Here is an 8,791-nt window from a genome sequence, read left to right on the forward strand (position 1 = left end):
AAGAAAGAAAGAAAGAAAGAAAGAAAGAAAGAAAGAAAGAAAGAAAGAAAGAAAGAAAGAAAGAAAGATTTTAAAATTAAGAGGTTTAAAGTATATAAAAGTTTGCAAAAATGATTCTACTTGTGGAGTTTACAACCTGAAAAAAAAATTAAACCAGCATCTTGAAAAACTATTTACACCCTTATGCTCCCTTCCCTGCCCCCAACACCTTCCACCTCCCACAATGGTCCTATTCACCCCTCAAGGCAGTACTGAAGCAGCCACACCCTGGTCTTCTTTTCCTTCTACTCTCCATATGATCTGTGGGTTGTATCATGGGCATTGTGAGCTTCAGGGCTAATATCCACTTAATAATAAGTACTCACCATGTGTGTTCTTTTGTGTCTGTGTTACCTCACTCAGGATGATATTTCAAGTTTCATCCATTTGACTGTGAATTTCATGTAATCATTGTTTTGATTCACTGCATAGAATTCCATTGTGTAAATGTATCACATTTTCTGTATCCATTCTTCTGTTGAGGGACTTCTGGGTTCTTTCCAGCTTCTCTGTATTACAAATAAGGCTGATATGAACATAGTGGAGCATGTGTCCTTGTAATATGCTGGATCATCTTTTGGGTATATGCCCAAGAGTAGTATAGCTGGTTACTCAAGTAGGACTATTTCCAGTTTTCTAAGGAACAGCCAGAATGATTTTCAAAGTGGTTTTACCAGCTTGCACTCCCACCAGCAATAGAGGAGTGTCCATCTTTCTCCATATCCCCTACAACATCTGCTGTCACCTGTGTTTTTGAACTTAGCCATTCTGACTGGTGTGAGGTGGAATCTCAAGGTCATTTTGATTTCAATTTCCCTCATACCTAAGGATGTTGAACATTTCTTTAAGTGCTTCTCAGCCATTCAAGATTTCTCAGTTGAGAATTCTCTATTTAGCTCTGAAATCCACTTTTTAAAAGGGATATTATATTCCCTGGGATCTACCTTTTTGAGTCCGTTGTATATTTTGGATATTAGCCCTCTGTCAGATGTAGGGTTGGTAAATATCTTTTCCTAATCTGTTGGTTGTCATTTTGTCCTATTGACAGTGTCCTTTGCCTTGCAGTAGCTTTGCAATTTTATGAGGTCCCATTTATAGATTGTTTCTCTTAAAGAATAAGCCACTGGGGTTTTGTTCAGGAAGGTTTCCCCTGTGCCCAAGTATTCAAGGCTCTTCCCCACTTTCTCTTCTATTAGATTCAGTGTGTCTGGTTTTATGTGGAGGTCCTCGATTAACTTGGACTTCAGCTTTCTACAAGGAGTTAAGAATGGATCAATATGCATTCTTCTACATGTTGACTGCCAATTGAACCAGAATCATTTGTTGAAAATGCTGTCTTCTTTCCATTGGATGGTTTCAGCTTCTTTGTCAAATATCAAGTGGCCATGGGTATGTGGGATCACTGTTGTGTCTTCAGTTGTATTCCACTGATCTACTTTCCTGTCTCTGTACCAATACCATGCAGTTTTGACCACTATTGCTCGGTAGTATAGCTTGATGTCATGGATGATGGATGGTGATTTTCCCAGAAGTGCTTTATTGTTGAGAATAGTTTCGCTATCCTGTTTTTTTTTTTTTATTCCAAATCAATTCCCAAATTGTTCTTTCTAACTCTATGAAAAATTGAGTTGGAATTTTGATGGGGATTCCATTGAATCTGTAGATTGCTTTTGGTAAGATGGCCATTTCTACTATATTAATCCTGCCAAACCATGAACATGAGAGATCTTTCCAACTTCTGAGTTGGCACTATCAGGAACTGGAAGAGATGAAAGAGAGGTACAGAGGGTCAGGAAATTGAACAAAAATATGTAGCTGGGGGGATGAGGAACTCAGGATAGTCACTGGAGGGTCCCAGACACCAGAGAAATGTGAGGGTCCCAGAACCCAATGGGGATGACTTTAGCAGAAATGCACAGAGAAGGGGAGCTAAGACCTGTTGAGACCACCTCCAGTAGATAGTCCCCTGGTTGAGGGATGAGGCCACTCACCCATCTCAAATATTTTAACCCAGAAATGGTCCTGTCCAAAGGCAGAATGGGGACAAAAAATAGAACAGAGTGACTTTTAAACTGATAGGTCTATAGGGAATGAGGTGGGTAGCCAATGATCATTGAATGTGTATATGAGCTTCCGTGGTTGGTCCCTCCTCCCCGTGGTCTGAGGAATGTGATTAACCCCTCCCTTCCAGAAGTGCCTATGTTCTTTATGGCCACTTGCTTCCAGGAAGGGAGGGTTATGGTAGAATTTTCTATATTTGCTGAGTTGGCATTTTCATTCCCCTCTTTCTTTTGTGCATGCTTCAATCCCGAAGCTATTGCTGGTATTCTGTTAGCTCATACTTTGGGTCTTCTGTATCTAGTTTTTTGTATCTCTGCTTTAAGATCATTAGCTATACTGTACCTATGTGTTTCTTAAATACAGCGATCAAATGTAGGGGCCAAAAGTCAACAACAGCAGGAGAAGAATTAGGGGTCCTAACGGGTAGATATGAGGATGGTTAACCAAGGGAGGAGTTAAACCAAGACTGGAACCAGCCCTGACTCTGTTTTCTCTATACATCTAAATGAATGGCTGCCCTCAGACTGTCATTATTTTCTCCTTGTAAGACAAAATCAGAGCCACCCACCTCATTCCCTACAGACCAATCAGTTTAAAAGTCACACTGTTCTGCCAATCATATTGTGCCTAATGGCTGCTGCCTGGAAAACTGTATAAATGCTGGCCAGTAGGGCTATGCCTGGTCATTCTCTCTCCATGTTTAGTGCGACGCCAACATGTTGAAACAATAAATTCCTCTTGCTTTTTGCATCAATTTAAAAAAGGAACAGAGACTGAAGGAAAAGAGAACCAGGGACTGCCCCACCTGGAGACCCATCAAGTCTGCAGGTACCAAACCCAACACTGTTGCTGGGTTAAGAGGTGCTTGATAATAGGAACCTAGTATGACCATTACTGGGGAGGTCCAGCCAGCAACTGACCAATGCAGATATGGATGCTGGGAGCCAACCATCAGACTCAGCTCAGGGACCCTGGTGGGGGAGCTGGATATTGTAGAAGTGCCTGACTTCAACAAGATGTACGAGCTGTATGGCCCCTGCACTGTCATGTTCTTCTTCAGAAACAAACATATCATGATTGATTTGGGTACTGGCAACAACAACATCAACTGGGCCATGGAAGATAAGGAAGAAATGGTTGACATGATAGACTCTGTGTACCTTGGCACCCGCAAAGGCCGGGATCAGCTGGTGTCTCTCAAGGACTATTCTACCAAGTACAGATACTGAGCACTGCCCTCAGGCTGTGCAAAGGACACTGAGAGCCTCTTCCACATAGAAATACTCTGCTCTCATATCCTCTGGAAAGACTCTGCAGCACAACATTGCTGTAGAGCTGGAGGATCCTTGAGATGAGGGTTACAGAGCCTTAACTAGCTGAAGCAAATAAACATGGTGAAGGAGCAGTAGGAATCTGTTGTGCTTTACTGGGTGTAAATGTCTTTACTCTCGGAGTGAAATCCGAGTGTTTGTCCCACGAGACTGTCAGGTTTTGCATCTTCCAGTGGTTGCAAGATCTTTCAAGCAAACTACCACAGACTGGGTGGTTAAAGCAAAGACATTACAGATGGACAATTCTTGAGGTGTAAGTCTGAGGCAGCTGGGTTCTGGGTTCCATTTGAGGCTGTGGGTAATCTTCAGTAACCCTTGGCTCTGGGAGGTTATTGGCAGTCCTTGGTGAACCTTGGATTGAGGACACATTATCCCAGTCCTTGCCGTTTTCCTTATGAGTTGTGTGTATCGTGTATGTCAATCTCAAAATATCCCCTACTTATGAGAACACCAGTCACATTGCCTGGGGCTACCTCTCCTCTGTACTGTCTCAACCGATTACATATGATAGTTACTCCAAATAAAGTCATGGTCTGAGATTCTGGGCTTACAACATGAACATATTAATTTGGGGTGACAAAGCACATAAGAAGATCCAGTCTTAATCTTACTCAGCATATAGAATAGCACTGTAATCCAGGTATTATTCACTCCTGTTTCTGGCTGAGGCCAGTCTTCTGAGCTCAAAACCCAACTACAAAGATAGCAATTGTCTGGAGCTTCTGTTCAGTGAAAACTCCTACACTCTTACGAAGAAGAAGAAGAAGAAGAAGAAGAAGAAGAAGAAGAAGAAGAAGAAGAAGAAGAAGAAGAAGAAGAAGAAGAAGAAGAAGAAGAAGCTATACAAACTTTCTGTTTCTCAACTCAAAAAGTTTTGTAAATTATCATGGTGATGGAACCACAATAATGTAAAAGTACCCAATGCCAATAAACTATAGTTTTATGTATGTATTTATTTATTTACTTGCTTAATTATTTACACATTCCTGAATGAGTGGTCCCCAGGAGCTGGAATTACTGGAGTTTGTAAGTCATGTGATGAGTGTGTTGGCAATCAAACCTTGGTTATTTGCAAGAGCAGTAAGTGCTCTCAGTTGTTGAGTATCCCTCCAGTGCTAAATAGTAAATTTTTAAAAAGTTAGCGTGGTAGATTTTATGTCACAAGTAATTTGCTACAATTGATATTTTATATATACACAAACGTGTGTGTGTGTGTGTGTGTGTGTGTGTAATTTCTGGATTCAGGCAGAAAGAAAACTGACTACTGTGATTTAAACCAATGATTATAGACTGTATTGCTAACCCCTTGATAACACATGAAGAGTCTAACATTGTATAGAGTACGGCTAAACCCAGGCTTCAGACAGTAATGTAGAGATGTTTGCTCTCTGTAAACTCAATCCTGTGTTTTATATCTGATGTACATTCTTCACCTTTCCTAGGATTGGAAAGAGTCAAATTTTCAGAAAAATAATATTATTTATCTGTAGAATAGTTGTACTTAACCCTAAAAATATTTTGCTAATTGACAATGTCTTTTCATACAATATATTCTGATTGTGATTTTTCCTCCCTTACTCCTAGCAGCTTCTACCCATCTCCCCTCCTACATCGATTGAGCACTTTCTGTCTCATGTTAGAAAACAAATATGCATCTAAGGGATAATAATATAATATAATTAATATAATATAATATGATAAGAATAAACAAAAACCAACATATCAGAATAGCATAAAACAAACAGAAGGAAAAGATACCAAGAAAAGGCAAAAAAAACTTATACAAATATAATGTAATATTATAATATAGTACAATATAACATATCCTAATATATAAAAAACTAACATATTAGAATAAGTCAAAACAAATGAATAAAAAGTAACCAAAAAATGGCACAAGAAACAGAAATGCATTTGTTCACACATTCAGGATCACACAAATGCACATAAAGAAAAACCAAACCTGGATCTATACTATAAAAAAAACTGGTAGATAGATAGATAGATAGATAGATAGATAGATAGATAGATGATAATATGTGTGTGTGTGTGTGTTTTATGTCATGTGCATGTGCATGTGCATGAATGCATGTGTGTATATACATATATATGTACATACAAAGTTTCTTAAATAAAGGGCAAAAATTAGCCCTGATTTGACATCATGAGACAAGGAATCTCCTAAGATATTGTTGAGTTAACTTTCTGGTGGCTATCTACAGCTGAGCATGAAGCTTACCCTTAGCAATAGAGAACTCATTTTTTATTTAAGTAGATTTACTAAGTAAATCAATGTTATATTAATAATCCTGTGAAAAGCAGACAGTATTTAAGCTATTTGTAAAACTGAATAAATACCTTTAAGAGTCACCCATGTGATGAAATGTGTAAATGTAGATATGGAATTAGGTATGCAAAATTCTAATAATTTAATATATTCATGAAATTCAATTAAACAAATATATAAAGTCAGCTAGATATTTCTGCAAATCTAATAGTAATTAGTTTCACCTTTCTAATTTCAAGATGAAGAATTATAAACATTCTTGAAATAAGTAAAATGTTGTCTACTGTGTTTTTAAGTTGTAGTTGTTTTCTATATCAGAGTTGAGTCACTTGGAATTCTTAAGCAACTGTGCCAAATATTTAAAGTCCTTATAAATGGATGTCAAATATGCTGAATTTATAAATGCTATTTTACATGTCTTAGGAAATTAAACTAAGAAAATTTGCATATGGAGAATTATTAAAAGCATTAATTTTGCTCTAGAATGGATCACAATTATTCAAAAGCCTTTTTACAGGACATTTTTGATTTATTGAAGGAGAGGGCTAATGCGGCTCAGTGGGTAAGCAGGCTTTCTGCTAGCCCTGTGACCTAAATTCAGTCCTCAGCTCCACTGCATAGAAAGAGAGAATTTACTTCTGAAAGTTTTTCTCTTAACTCTGTGTGAGTAAACACACACACACACCATAAAATAAATGTCTTTCTTAAACTTCCTTTTAAATGACTGAAAAAATTCACAGCATATAATAGTCAACACAATGTTGAGGAAAGCAAAATTTTAGGTTTAATCAACTGTTTCTCTGAATTGGATGTCTCTGATTACATAGAGTAATCATGACCTGAAGTATATAGTTGATTAAGTTTTATAATTTTAAAAATTGACAAGCAGAACCCATGGTACGGTGATCAACCTAGGAACCTTGATTACAAATTTTCCCACATCATATACCATCTAGAAAAATATAAAAAATATTTTTCAACTTTAATATGTACTTTTTATCAACTTTTTCATCAACCATAAATATCAACTCCTCTCCTTGGACCAACCCTTAAACATTTAGATAGATACATGCTCATCAAAAACAGATCCAAACTGATTTAAAGTTTTTCTCACTAAATTCCTCTTCTAAGTTGGATGAAATGCCAAAAGTTGGATATACGGCAAGGCTTGCTTGTGTAGGTCTTCAGACTCTAAAAAACAGTGACAGAGAAACTTCCCAGTGCACATGACTAGATGTAAGCCACCCACTCAACATCTCTGAATAGTAAATGTTATTGGAAAGTTTCCATCCCACAAGTTTCCCATCAAATTGACAGCTGCTGATAGTGCCTATCATCAAAATCATTTTCCAGAGTTTATAAACATGAAACTGCTGATGATTATAGATTGCTAATATATAAACATATAAATATATAAGCATGATTACATATACATATATATATATGTTATTGTTTATCTCTATTGTTTCAGTGCTTAGCAGTGGGTGTGAAAATGGGTGCTAAATAAAGAAAGGTTTCTCACACTCTTTGACTCCTTTGCCTGATAAAGATAAGAAAGAACCCTATATGGTTCAACCCAATCTGAGCTTGATACTATGACCCTGAAAGTTTTTGTTCCATTGTTCCTGTACTTCTTCCCTCCAAAATATTCAGAGCTTCAGAAATTGGCAACATATAGGACAGAGACAAGAGCACCCATCTGGGCTTGGATATTTTGGTTTATATAAAAACCTTGAGGAATTTTGTTTTGAAGCTGATATTTTTTTAAGTTCTTTGAATTTTTCAGAAGTTTTCAATCATTGCTTTTCAAGGGAAATTTTAGTAATTTTTTTCAACTGAATGAGAAGCTGTGCTATGCAAACAACAAAGATTTTTCATTTCTTTTGAAAGTTATTCATGTACCGCTCTTAGAATTGCCAGGGGAATTGAATTTTTAAGAAAAATATTAACCAAGCATCCAGGGTTATAGTGTGTGTAGTTTTCGAGAAACAACCTACACTCTGAAGGTCTGAAGTTTTATGTTTCTGTCTATGCTTGGAATCAATGTTTATCAGGAAGGTTTTTAAGTTAGTCAAATACATTTGCATAACATTTTGCCAAGCTTCTTTTCTTTTAAAACATAGCTTTAGACATTCTTCTTCTTTTCTATGTCTTTATTTATCCCCATGTGATTCAAACAGTGGGGTTTGAATCTGCCCCTACTCCTCAATAGGCCCAATCACACTGCCATGAAGCTACGCTTACATTTTTTAGCAATCATGTGTCCCCTGAATTTTTACTCATATATTGAGTAGCCCATTATTTGTATATAACCTAAAAGAAAGTGAGACCCAGCAGCACATACTTCCTAATATCTGCATTCATACTAAGGGCTTAAGCTCTAGAACCTAATGAATTTTCATTTTCTAGCCTGAAAATATGCATAAAAGTACCTGGCATGCCAACTCCAAAGGCCAACTCCAGACACTACTTTTGGGAACTATGACATACTGGAGTTTTTTGTGTTTATTTGTTTTTTGTTTTCTGTTTGGTTTGGGTGTGTTTTTTTGTCTTAAATATATGGAATTTTTAACATATGAATTTTTAACAAGCATCTTGAGGAGAATCTAAATAAGTTGTCTACATCTCAATTAAGTGAATCACATTAAGGCTTCACGATTCTCTCTTCTGACTGGTTTAAGCCTCCTCCCCTCTACCAATGACTACGCTGTAATCACCAGAACAACTCATTTTCCTGCTGGGATTTTTGTTTCATTAGCATTTGATCATTCATATACAAATGGTTAATAAAGACATTAAATGACAAAATAGTATTGCCACATTTACTATAAGTAAGTGGTATTATTTTTAAGTACAATGATTCAACAGCAATACTCATATATTAGTTATAACAAACAACTCTTTAGTTGAACCCAAAGCCCACTGGGAAAAAAATGGACATCATGCCTGGCACTGGAAATCTAGTCAGCTACTCATGTCTACTGATAACATGGATTGCAGAGAGCCTATAGCTACCATGCTTGTTTATAAAACAAGCATGATTCCTAGCTATAATTGAGTGTTTATGCTTACA

General features: G+C 36.9%; 1 pseudogene; it reads left to right on the forward strand.

The window, feature by feature from the left end:
• Positions 1-3,116: 3,116 nt before the first annotated feature.
• LOC110303023 lies at positions 3,117-3,329 on the forward strand (annotated as a pseudogene).
• The last annotated feature ends 5,462 nt before the right edge of the window (positions 3,330-8,791 follow it).

Source organism: Mus caroli, chromosome 1 (genome assembly GCF_900094665.2).
Source record: "Mus caroli chromosome 1, CAROLI_EIJ_v1.1, whole genome shotgun sequence".
Classification (NCBI taxonomy): Eukaryota; Metazoa; Chordata; class Mammalia; order Rodentia; family Muridae; genus Mus; species Mus caroli.